Raw genomic sequence first — 13,549 nt, 5'->3', positions numbered from 1 at the left:
ACACACAATTTAATTAGGGAAGGGGGAGTCAAATGCCCACTTAAAAAAAAAAAATTAAAAACAAGCATTGGAACATATCCCGATACCTGCAACCGACTGGATCATCCACCGTCAGCTGGAAGATGGAAGCACAGTATTGTCAGCAGGGGTTCCACGCACGTGTCCCTCCGTGTACCGACGTCCAATACGGAACAATAAACTCCTCTTGAGAGTCGGATATGAGCACACTCATTAACACGGTGTTCGGCGTCAAAATAGACCAGGGAACCTCCGCTAACCGCTGCTTCTGGATGTCCTCGTGCACGGCTCCGCGTCGCGATCAAGGCTGCGTGATGACGCAGCTGGACCTATGCGTTTCGTCAGCGGAGTTCATCGGGGGATGCCCATTAATTAAAGAACGGTGTAAATATAGACACATAGTGACATATGATTGGTTAGCAGGGAGGGATAAGCCAATAATTAAAACCTCGCACATAGAGAGTAAAATACCATCATAAGCAAATTAATTTGCCTCAACAAGCTAAAATATGCATTCCATAGGTGTAAATGAAATACACACACACACAGTTGGTGAATGTGTGTGTGTGTATATATATATATATGTGTATATATATATATATATATATATATATATATATATATGTATGTGTATATATATATGCAGTGGTTGACAAATCACCAAAAAATCTACTCGCCACACAAAAAAATCTACTCGCCACCTAGTACCAAACATGTGCTGCTTGGGCCAATATTTACTCGCCCGGGGGTTAAATCCACTCGCCCGGGGCGAGCAAATGTATAGGTTTGTCGAACACTGTGTATATGTATGTATATGTATATATATATAAAATATATATGTGTGTGTATATATATATATATATGACCTGCATTGATTTTGGTTATACCTTGACGTGGTATGCATGCTTATGACGCTTTGGCCAAAGGGTTTAACTAAATAACCAAGTAAATATTATTATTTAAGTATTTAAACTTTATACTTATTACTTTATATGTTTTGTTAATTGGATGTAACATCGGGCATCCCTGTCTTTTGTTGTGTGTGTGTGTGTGTATGTATGTATATATATATCACTGTGTATTTTTGTCATATTGGATGTAGCTCTGTGCTCCCTTGTGTGTTGTCATTGTAATGTAAGCATGGCTTTCCTTAATGGATTTATTGCCACTGTGGCGGGAGAGGGTTAACCAGGCCAATAATGAAGATATTATGCCCTGCTGGTTAACCCTAATCCCTGTTAGGACTGAAGGGGTTAAACTGTATGTCCCCATAATATCATGCGTTCCCCTACACTATCTTTTTTGTCCCTGTTTTGCAGCTCAGAAGCTAGCTGCAGTTAAAATGAATGATTTCAAATGTGCTAACTGTATTTGAGATACAAGGGGGAGCTTCTAGCACTGTGCCAAGTGCGTTTGTGTCGGCTTTACTCGGGGAATGTAATATTAAATACATGTACCCGCCCTCCCCCCTCCCCTCCCTTTCCCCCTCCCCTCCCTTCCCCCCCCCCCCCTGCTGCTGGATGTAGAGCAGGGTGAGATTTGTGTGTGTATATGTGTGTGTGTCTTCCCCCCCGCTGCCGGAACATGTCCCCGCCTACCCCCTCCCCTCCCGCTGGCGGCACATCTCCCTGCGCTGCTGTGGCATGTCCCCCCCCCCTGTACCTGCACCACACTGTGATTCCTTCCCCCTCCTCACTCTGCTGCGTGCCGGTCACAGGTCTCCCATCTGCCTCCTGCCCATCACACCCGGGCCCGGCGCAGCTGACGTCAAGTGACGTAAGAACCCTGCTCCATCGACGTCATAACCCTGTCTTGAATCCCCGTCACACCGGGCCTGGCTCCTCACCACTGAGCTGCTGCAGCGGCGCTCCTCCTCCCGCGCCGACCGCGCATCACAAGAGCGCCAACCCCGTAATCCCCGTTGGTACATCTCCCCCCGCTGTCGGCACATCTCTCTTCCTCCCCCCCCCAACCCCCCGGGCACATCTCCACCCTCCCCCCTCTGGCACATCTCCCCCCCTCCCACCCCCCCTCTGTCACATCTCCCCCACATAATCCAGTGACATTGGAAGCTCTAAATAGTTGCGTTAACCTACAAATCCGCTGCAGAATGTTCAGTGAAAGTTTTGTTGTGCTGCGTGGTGCCTTTGTCAGATTTCAATGCTTCTGACATACAAACAAGCAGACAACTTAGAATTGTGTGTGTGTGTGTGTGTGTGTGTTTTGAGAAAAAAGTGGCACTGTGTGCTCATTTGCATGTCATTTCCCAGAATCCCTTGCTGCAGTGGAAGTGCTGTGTGCTGGGAGGTAATGGTGAAAGGCGGGGTTGCAGACCTGCCTAAGACATGCAAATGAGCACACAGGAATATTTCCATTTGCTATATGCTTTGCTGTGGAGGGTTTTTGTCACTTTTTTTACTCACCATAACTTAACTAAGTGTCACTTTTTTTACTCACCATAACTTAACTAAGTATATATATATATATATATATATATATATATATATATATATATATATATATATATATATATATATATATATATATATATATATATATATATATAGTTAATAATGGAAAAAATACAATATATATATATAAATATGAATATTTTTTCCATTATTAACTATCTGGACTCTACATGTGGACAATTGTGCTACACACTCCATATGCAATATATGTACACATTTATAATATTTATTGATTGTACTTTAACAATTTAATATTGGTTTGAGCGCTGGTTCATTTATATATATATATATATATATTTATTGCGCTCAGAATGATAAGACTCTTTGACACCAAAACAAGTGGACTTAATGAAGACATGGGGTTTCTCGCACACTATCATAATTTGTTGTAATGGTCCTCCCTGTCTCCCTGCCACTGTGCCATCCTATACCCCCCCCCCAGCATGTTTTTGATCGCACGTACCAAAACAGGTTTCGCTTCTTGGTGAATCCCGCGTTTGGCTTCATTTTATACCGGGCGAGTCAAAATGTCATACTTGAACGCAAAAGCTCACTGCTTAGTGCATAGCCCTCATAGTAAATACAGATAATACTAGAAAACTTCTAAAGACGAAACCAAGTTGGTGCAAAAAGGAAGAAGCAGATAAGATAATAGTACAGGCTGAAAAAAAACTTAAATGCATGCGTGCTAATGCAAGAAGCCTGACAGATAAAATGGAGAAACTTGAATTAATAGCTACAAGGGTAGGGTGACCAGTCGTCCCGGTTTAGCCGGGACAGTACCGTTTTTTCATGTGCTGTCCCGGTTTTTTATATGCTGTCCCGGTTATCAATTGAATCTCAAAATGTCCCGGTTTTTACTTGGGGTCACGGCTTTTGGGGCTGCGGGGAGCGGAGGATGCTGGCTGCCCTCCCAAGTGGGCGGGGGGGGGGGGTTGGGGAGAAAGGAGAATGCCAGCTGTGATTGTTGGAGAATGTCGGGAGGGGGGCGGAGTTTTGACGATGTGCTGCAAGCCGGGCCCTTCCCTCAGCACTGCCCCCTCCCTTCTCTCCTACAGTAATGCCGGGACCTCCCCTTCCTTAGGCTCCGCCCCTCTGTCCCTCCGTTTAGGCTCCGCGGGCCTGCCAGCCTCATCTGCACACTGGCTACCTATGCTGCTCCAGCAGCCCATCCACGGGCCCAAGGTAACCCACATGCCCCCTTATACCCCCCTCCCAGGCACCTTACCCGCCCCAAGGAGGGAGAGACCTTATTTTTATGTGTGTTTGCAGAGATGGGCTGATTGTGTCACTGTGTGTCTGTCACTGTCTGTTTGTGTCTGTGTGTGTCACTGTCTGTCTGTTTGTGTCACTGTGTGTGTGTGTGTCACTGTGTGTGTGTGTGTCACTGTGTGTGTATCACTGTGTGTGTGTCACTGTCTGTGTGTGTGTGTGTGTGTCACTGTGTGTGTGTGTGTGTGTGTGTGTGTGTGTGTGTGTGTGTGTGTGTCACTGTGTGTGTGTGTGTGTGTGTGTGTCACTGTGTGTGTGTGTGTGTGTCACTGTCTGTGTGTGTGTGTCACTGTCTGTGTGTGTGTGTCACTGTCTGTCTGTGTGTGTCACTGTCTGTCTGTGTGTGTCACTGTCTGTCTGTGTGTGTGTGTCACTGTCTGTGTGTGTCACTGTCTGTGTGTGTGTCACTGTGTGTGTGTGTCACTGTCTGTGTGTCACTGTGTGACTGTGTCACTCTCACTGTGTTTGTGTGTCACTGTCACTGTGTTTGTGTGTCACTGTCACCGTGTTTGTGTGTCACTGTCTCTGTCTGTGTGTGTGTCACTGTCTGTGTGTCACTGTGTGACTGTGTCACTCTCACTGTGTTTGTGTGTCACTGTCACTGTGTTTGTGTGTCACTGTCACTGTGTTTGTGTGTCACTGTCACTGTGTTTGTGTGTCACTGTCACTGTGTTTGTGTGTCACTGTCACTGTGTTTGTGTGTCACTGTCACTGTGTTTGTGTGTCACTGTCACTGTGTTTGTGTGTCACTGTCACTGTGTTTGTGTGTCACTGTCACCGTGTTTGTGTGTCACTGTCTGTGTGTGTGTGTGGCTGTATCCTCCCCTCCAAATTCTATCAACATGGCTGCGCGACGTCACGTAATGCACATTGCCATAACAACGAGACACTCCATGACGTCACGCGGCATCCAGTTGACATGACAACGGGACGTATTATGGCGCAGAGACATCACGTGATGCCACATTGTCATGGCAACATGTCACCGCCTGACGTCAGTGTCTCATTGTCATGGCAATGGGGTGCGTCACGTGATGTAATTTGTTTTATAAATAATTTTTTAATGTGTCCCGGTTTTTCATTTTGAAAATCTGGTCACCCTATACAAGGGAGCAGTATGATATCATAGGCATTACTGAAACATGGTGGGATGAAACTCATGACTGGACAGTTAATTTAGAGGGTTATTCCCTTTTTCGGAAGGATCGAGCAAATAGAAGAGGAGGTGGAGTATGTTTATATGTTAAACTGGATCTAAAACCTATTATAGGGGAAGATGTTTATGAAGGGAATGATGAAAATGTAGAAACCTTATGGATAGAAATTAGCAGTGGAGGTAAAAGTATAAAGAAAATGTTGTAGGGATATGCTATAAACCTCCAAATATCTGTGAGATTGAGGAAGCTAAAATACTTTTGTAAATGGAGAAGGCATCAAAACTGGGTCATGTTTTGTATAACGGGTGATTTTAATTATCCAGACAGACTGGGGCAATGAGATTAGCATTACAACAAAAGGAAACAGGTTTTGGGGGTTCTTAAAGACAATTATATGACCCAAATTATTGAGGAACCAACCAGGAGAGGGGCAATACTGGATTTGGTCATATCAAACAATGTAGAAGTAATAGCAAATATTCAAGTCCTGGAACATTTGGGTAACAGTGATCATAACATGGTCTCATTTGAAATAAATGATCAAAAAACAGATTACTTGGGTTCAACAAAGACCTCAAACTTTAGAAAGACTGATTTTAATAAACAGAGGACTAATTTACAAGTAATACATTGGGATGATGTTTTTGCAGGGAAAAATGTAGAAGATGAATGGGCAGTCTTTAAAACATTGTTAGAAAAGCAAACTCATCAGTGTATAGTGATACAAAAGATAAGTGCGCAACCCAAAATTCACCTTACGACAAATTCACACACTATGGTGTTAAAGTGCAATATTATATGTGCATAGAGTGTTATGATATATAAATTTATATACAAAACCATATAGGAGGCGTATGCTGCTAAACTGAAAGAGTGGCTCAGCACTCAAAACACTAAGAGAAAAAGACAAAAAGAACAGCGCAAAAACGCAATAGTGAAGTATGTAGGTACAAATTATATTTGTGAAAAAATGGTGAGTATTAAGCGTACATTTAAGCAGAAGAATAAAAGCATATCTGTGCAAACATCAGCACAATGTTACCACAATGGAAAGCCTCTGGATGGAGTGATGTAGCCCTCTGGTGCAGCAGCTGTCTTCTAGCAAGTCACAGTGGTATCTCTCACTTATCCTGGACCTCTGCAGGCGGCAGCTGCAGCCCTTGAGCTGTTCAGAGTTCCCCCACTGGTAGTGGCATCTGCTGGGCTCGTGGCAGTTCGTTTTTGGATGTCCTTAAGACACAGTAATGCCTCAGGGCTCTCCTCTCACTATACACACCGCGCTGCCCACGTGGGATCTTCTTCCGGCGCTCGCGCACTCCCGTGACGTCACGGGTGACGCGCGATGTGGATTTCAATGGAGAAAGTCCAAAAAAATTTTCACATTCAGAAAATCGCTAAAAATAGGTTAGGAAGGCTAGGATGGGGAACCAGACCCTGCCAATCTCTATCCTTGGCATAGAGATTGGCAGGGTCTGGTTCCCCATCCTAGCCTCCCTAACCTATTTTTAGCGATTTTCTGAATGTGAAATTTTTTTTGGACTTTCTCCATTGAAATCCACATCGCGCGTCACCCGTGACGTCACGGGAGTGCGCGAGCGCCGGAAGAAGATCCCACGTGGGCAGCGCGGTGTGTATAGTGAGAGGAGAGCCCTGAGGCATTACTGTGTCTTAAGGACATCCAAAAACGAACTGCCACGAGCCCAGCAGATGCCACTACCAGTGGGGGAACTCTGAACAGCTCAAGGGCTGCAGCTGCCGCCTGCAGAGGTCCAGGATAAGTGAGAGATACCACTGTGACTTGCTAGAAGACAGCTGCTGCACCAGAGGGCTACATCACTCCATCCAGAGGCTTTCCATTGTGGTAACATTGTGCTGATGTTTGCACAGATATGCTTTTATTCTTCTGCTTAAATGTACGCTTAATACTCACCATTTTTTCACAAATATAATTTGTACCTACATACTTCACTATTGCGTTTTGCGCTGTTCTTTTTGTCTTTTTCTCATCAGTATATACCCTTGGGTAATAAGTATAAAACAAATAAGTCAAAACCAATGTGGCTAAATAAACAGGTAGGGGAGGAAATGGAAAAGAAGAGGAAGGCGTTTAGTTTCTTTCTCAGAAGGGACGGTGGCATCGTATTGTATTGTATGTCTTTATATAGCGCCATAAATGTACATAGCGCTTCACAGTAGTAATACATATCATATAAATAACAAATAATATAAATAACAGGTCATGGGAATAAGTGCTTCAGACATAAAAGTAACGTTAAGGAAGAGGAGTCCCTGCTCCGAGGAGCTTACAATCTAATTAGTAGGTAGGGGAACATATAGAGACAGTAGGAGGGAATTCTAGTAAGTGCGTCTGCAGGGGGCCAAGCTTTATGTATCATCTGTCCAGGATAATCCAGTGCTATTCATATGCTTCTTTAAGCAAATGTGTCTTAAGGTGGGTCTTAAAGGTGGATAGAGAGGGTGCTAGTCGGGTATTGAGGGGAAGGGCATTCCAGATGTGCGGGGCAGAAAGTGAGAAAGGTTTAAGGCGGGAGAGAGCTTTATTTACAAAGGGGGTATAAAGAAGACATCCTTCAGAAGAACGCAAGAGTCGGGATGTGCATAGCGAGAAATTGGGGCTGAGATGTAAGGAGGGGCAGAAGAGTGTAAAGCTTTAAAAGTGAGGAGAAGAATGGAGTGTGAGATGCGGGATTTGATCGGAAACCAGGAGAGGGATTTCAGGAGGGGAGACGCGGAGACAGATTTAGGATAAAGTAGAGTGATTCTGGCAGCAGCGTTTAGGATAGATTGTAGGGGAGACAGGTGAGAGGCAGGAAGGCCGGACAGCAGGAGGTTGCAGTAATCGAGACGGGAGAGAATGAGGGCCCGAGTCAGAGTTTTAGCAGTCGAGTAACAGAGGAAAGGCCGTATCTTGGTGATATTGCGGAGGAAAAAGCGACAAGTTTTAGAAACGTTTTGAATGTGAAAGGAGAATGAGAGAGAGGAATCGAGTGTGACCCCTAGGAAGCGTGCTAGGGCTAATGGGTGAATGATCGTATTTCCAACAATAATGTGGAAGGAGGTACTAGGGCCATGTTTGGGAGGAAGTATAAGGAGCTCTGTTTTTGCCATGTTAAGTTTCTGTCAGCGGATGGCCATCCAGGATGATATTCCAGAGAGGCATTCAGAAACTTTGGTCTGTATAGCAGGTGTAAGGTCAGGAGTTGATAGGTAAATTTGTGTGTCGTCAGCATAGAGGTGATATTTAAACCCAAAAGATGTGATTAGGTCACCTAGAGAGAGTGTGTAAAGAGAAAAGAGAATGAGTCCCAGGACAGAGCCCTTGGGTACCCCCACAGAGAGATCAATAGAGGAGGAGGTGGTGTTAGCAAAAGAGACACTGAAAGTACGATGGAAGAGGTAGGATGAGATCCAGGATAGAGCTTTGTTCCGAATACCAGGAGTATGGAGAATGTGAAGGAGAAGAGGGTTGTCCACGGTGTCAAATGCTGCAGAGAGGTCGAGTAATATGAGCAAAGTGTAATGACCTCTGTCTTTGGCAGCATGGAGGTCGTCAGTTATTTTAGTGAGGGCTGTTTCAGTAGAGTGAGCAGTGCGGAAGCCAGATTGTAAAGGGTCTAGAAGAGAATAGGTGTTGAGAAAGTGTAGCAATCGAGAGAATACAAGACGTTCAAGGAGTTTGGAGGCAAATGGCAGGAGGAAGACAGGTCGATAGAAGGACAGGTAGGGTCAAGCTTGCTATTTTTGAGTAATGGTATAACGGTTGCATGCTTGAAGGAGGATGGAAAGGTACCAGAGTAGAGGGAAGAGTTAAAAATCTGTGTGAGCACAGGGATTATAGAAGGAGCAAGAGGTTTTATTAGATGGGAGGGAATGGGATCAAGAGGGCAAGTGGTAGAGGGAGAAGAGGAGATCAGCAGTGATACATCCTCCTCCGAGATAGCGTAAAAAGAGTCAAGAAAGGGAGGGAGAGAGTTGGGAAGCGGTGTGGGATGGGAGGAGGCAACAGATGGGACGTTCTGACGTATGGATTCCACCTTTTCCTTGAAAATGTCAGCAAAGTCCTGAGGTGAGATGGAGGAAGAAGAGGAGGCAGCCGAGGGTGGTCTGAGTAGAGAAATATTAGGAATGTAACAAAAATTGCAAAAGGGCAATCAAATTAGCAAAAATTGAAAATGAAAAAAGTTTTGCAAAAGAAAGTAAGATCAACCCTAAGAAGTTCTTTAAGGAGCTTAATAACAAAACATTGAGAAAAGAAAATATAGGACCCTTTCAGTGTGAGATGGGCAGGCAGATTATTGGAGATAAGGGAAAAGCAAAGGTATTGAACAAATTCTTTGCCTCTGTGTTTACCAGGGAAGAATCAAGTTCAATAGTAGTGCCGCAGGAGGAAGCCACAACCTCCATATTAATGAACAATTGGTTAACTGAGGAAGAAGTTCATAGGCAGCTTGAAAAAATGTAAGTAAATAAGGCACCTGGCCCGATGGCATACATCCAAGAGTTCTCAAGTAGTTAAGCTCAGTAATAGCCAAACCATTGCATATACTATTCAAGGACTCCATTTCCACAGGCTCAGTACCACAAGATTGGCGTCAAGCAGATTGTGGTGCCTATTTTTTAAAAGGGAGCTAGCTCACAACCGGGGTATTACAGACCTGTAAGCCTGACTTCAATAGTGGGGAAACTACTTGAAGGTTAAATACGGGATAATATTCAGGAATACCTAATGGAAAACAAAATTATTAGTAATAGTCAGAATGGATTTATGAAGGATAGATCATGCCAAACTAACCTTATTTGTTTCTTTGAGGAGGTAAGTAGGAATTTAGACCAGGGTAATGCAGGTTGATGTGGTCTACTTGGATTTTTCAAAGGCTTTTGATACGGTTCCACACAGGTTGGTGTACAAAATAAAGCAAATTGGACTCAGTAAAAATGCACCTGGATTGAGTATTGGTTGAAAGATAGACAACAGAGAGTTGTCATAAATGGAACTTTTTCAGGTTGGGCTAAGGTCGTGAGTGGAGTACCTCAGGGATCAGTACTGGGACCCCTGCTTTTTAACTTGTTTATTAATGACCTTGAGGTTGGCATAGAGAGCAAAGTCTCCATCTTTGCTGATGACACTAAATTGTGTAAGGTAGTAGAATCAGAACAGGATGTAATTTCTCTCCAGAAGGACTTGGAGAGACTAATAACTTGGGCAGGTAAATGGCAGATGAGGTTTAATACAGATAAATATATAGTTATGCATTTGGGAAGCAAGAATAAACAGACGACTTACAAATTAAATGGGGATAAATTGGGGAAATCCTTGATGGAGAAGGATTTAGGAGTGCTTGTAGACAGCAGGCTTAGCAATAGTGCCCAAAGTCATGCAGTAGCTGCAAAGGCAAACAAGATCGTATCTTGCAGTAAATGGGCAATGGATGGAAGGGAAGTAAACATAATGATGCCCCTTTACAAAGCATTAGTAAGACCACACCTTGAAAATGGAGTACAATTTTGGGCACCACTCCTTAGAAAAGACATTATGGAACTAGAGAGAGTGTAGAGAAGAGCCACCAATTTAAGAAAGGGGATGGACAATCTAATTTATGAGGATAGGCTTGCTAAATAAGATTTATTTACATTAGAAAAGAGGCGTCTAAGAGGGGATATGATAACTATATACAAATATATTCAGGGACAGTACAGGGAGCTTTCAAAAGAACTATTCATTCCAAGGGCAGTACAAAGGACTAGGGGGCATCCCTTAAGATTGGAGGAAAGGGATTTCACCAGCAACAAAGGAAAGGGTTCTTTACAGTAAGGGCAGTTAAAATGTGGAATTCATTACCCATGGAGACTGTAATGGCAGATACAATAGATTTGTTCAAAAAAAGGATGGACATCTTTTTAGAAAGCAAAGATGTACAGGGATATACCAAATAAGTAAACATAGGTAGGATGTTGATCCAGGGAGTGATCTGATTGTCAATATTTGGAGCCAGGAAGGAATTTATTTTTCCCCTTATGAGATATCATTGGAGGATATCACACTGGGGTTTTTGGTTGCCTTCCTCTGGATCAATAAGTAAGTATAGATATAGGATAAAGTATCTGTTGTCTAACTTTAGCATGGGTTGAACTTGATGGACGTATGTCTTTTTTTTCAACCTCATCTACAATGTAACTATTTGCAGCCGATTAGTGAGTATCTTCGGAAAAATCTTGTAAGTGATTACAAGTAGACTGATAGGTCAGTAGTTCTTCAGGTCGTCTTTTACTCCTTTCTTGTGGATGAGGAAACATATGGCAATGCTCCATTGTTCTGGAATTTACCTGTTCTTCAAGCACCATGTAAAGAGTTGCAAGGATTTTCTCTACTACTTCCCCATCTTCTTTCGAGATGTCAGTGGTAATGCCATCTTCACGGGGAGTCTTCCGATTCTTCATGAATTGTATTAGTTTTGCCACCACTTCTGGATGGATACATGGTACATCATTGGGGGTTCTTCTCGCTCTTCCCCTGAGTACTCAACTCTCTTTATGTTAAGTGCACAGTCTTCTATTGTTGCTCCATTGTTTAAGTGCAATGGCTTTCTTCTTCTCAATCCTAAAACGCTTTTTCATTTTAAGATTTTGTTATCTTTAGTAGTCTTCTTCACCATATAACAGTTGCATTTTCTTAAATCGTCAACTATACGTTTGTGGATAGTCTTGCACAGCTCTACATATTCAATTCTTGTTCTTGCATCTTGGGATAGCTTCATTTCTTGTCTTCTCTGTAATTGCTTTGTCTTTTCTGATATTTTTTCTGCGCTTGCAACTACAGTCTCCATAAATTCTTCGCAGTTGTTTGTTAAAGTGTCCTCATACATTTCGAGCTAGCTGAAGCAATCTTTCAGTTCTAATTGAAATTCTCTGCTGCTATTCTTGAGGTTCTTGATGTTGATTGGTTTTGTCTTTTTTTTAATCTTCTTTCCATCTTTGTATTCAGATGTAATTTGCAACGAACCAATCAATGATCGCTCCTTGTGTGTAGTCGTCAATCACGTGCTTCTTGTTAGAAGTCAATTTCATTCTTGATTCCATTGGGTCTATTCCGTGTCCATTTTCTATTTGGTGTCTTCATTCAAGAATTAATTTATGATGTAGATGCTTTCACATTCTGCTAATTCTACCAGTCTGTCTCCACGTTCATTCCTGTTACCGTAACCATATTTGCCACCGATGCTTAATCTTTTTTGGTGGGCTCCAATCTTTGCCATTGGAATTTCCCATAACAATCTTGAGGCGACAATTTCCATTGTTATTAAGTTGGTCGATAACGATCTTGAGGTGACAATTTCCTTTGTTGTTAAATTGATTTCATGGAGAAGTCTTCCACTTCATTGTCTGCTTGACTTGGATTATTTGAATCCTGTATCTCTTTGTTAACTGAATGACGATTGTCTGCTCTTTCCAATGAGCTTTCATACTCAAATATGTTGTTTTGCCATCTCATGTTAACCATTTTCTGTGCCTCTTTAATTGAATAGGTGTCCGCTTTCAAGCACAATGAGGCCTTCATCTTTTCTTCTTACTTCACTAAAGCCAGCAATATCACATTTAATCCCAAATTCGTTTTACAGTTCTTGTAGTGCTGCTTCATTGGAGAGTCCGCTTTTAATGACCACTTTGGTTTAACTTCTTGGGGATTCTTTGCCCCCTCCGTGTTCTTCCTGAATGCTATCAAGCTCAAGGACAATCCAGCTTCCGGATTCTCACTCAGATGCAGGTCCCTTCCTTCTCTGTCCCACGCCGAGCTTCCAACGCCGGCGCCGAGGGGCTTCTGTGACATCAGTGCACCGGAAGTGAGCTTGGCTCCGCTTCCGGTGCGTGGTAGCAGAGGGGGTCCAGCGCGCATGCGCACCAGCGTTGCAAGTATGTGGGACAGAGTAGAAGAGAGCTGGAGAGCCAGGGCCGCAAGAGGACCGGCAACCGGGCCGAGCCTGGCCAGATGTCAGGCGCAGTGCCAGCCGCCGGGCCCCCCACAGACCCTGGGCCCGGCCTGACCAGCCACAAGGTAAGTCTGTTTAAGTATTTTGTGGGGTATTTTTAGATGTATTGGGGCATTTTTTTTTTTATATGTATTGGGTTTTTAAAAAAAATATGTTTTAGGTTTTTTTTATATGCATTGGGTTTAATATATATATATATATATATATATATTAGGTTTTTTTTATGTATGTATTTGGGGTGGGAAGTTTTTTGCATTGGGTGGTGGGGTTTTTTGGTATATATTTTGTGGGGGGAATTGTGTGAGGGGGAGGGATTGAGTGGGAGTGGGGTAATTGATGGAGGGAGGAGAGTGAGGTTATACAGAGGGGAGAGAAATACATGGGAATAGGGAGGGAAATAGAGGTGGCTCGCGAGGTGTGAAATAGAGGGGCTCGCGATATGTGAAATGGCGTTCGCAACACTGCCGACGGTGGGGGTGAGGGGGGTGCGGTCAGAACTGTTGTCCTGAGCCATGAAAAATCTGTCAGTGGCTCTGGAAATAGTCCAATAGATAAATTGCCCTACAGCGCAGGGAAAAGAAAAAGGGAAAACCAGAGTGTGATCTATTTTAGAATACAACACCTC

The 13,549-nt window shown here is 43.3% G+C and overlaps 1 protein-coding gene across 5 annotated transcripts in view; it reads left to right on the top strand.

The window, feature by feature from the left end:
* Nucleotides 1-13,549, top strand: part of PPP3CC (protein phosphatase 3 catalytic subunit gamma) — a 91,507-nt gene that overhangs the window by 52,067 nt on the left and 25,891 nt on the right. The gene's annotated exons all lie outside the window — the stretch shown is intronic.

Source organism: Ascaphus truei, chromosome 5, assembly GCF_040206685.1.
Source record: "Ascaphus truei isolate aAscTru1 chromosome 5, aAscTru1.hap1, whole genome shotgun sequence".
Lineage (NCBI taxonomy): Eukaryota > Metazoa > Chordata > Amphibia > Anura > Ascaphidae > Ascaphus > Ascaphus truei.
The sequence above is the reverse complement of the archived record's forward strand: the minus strand, read 5'-3'. Positions and strand labels throughout refer to the sequence as shown.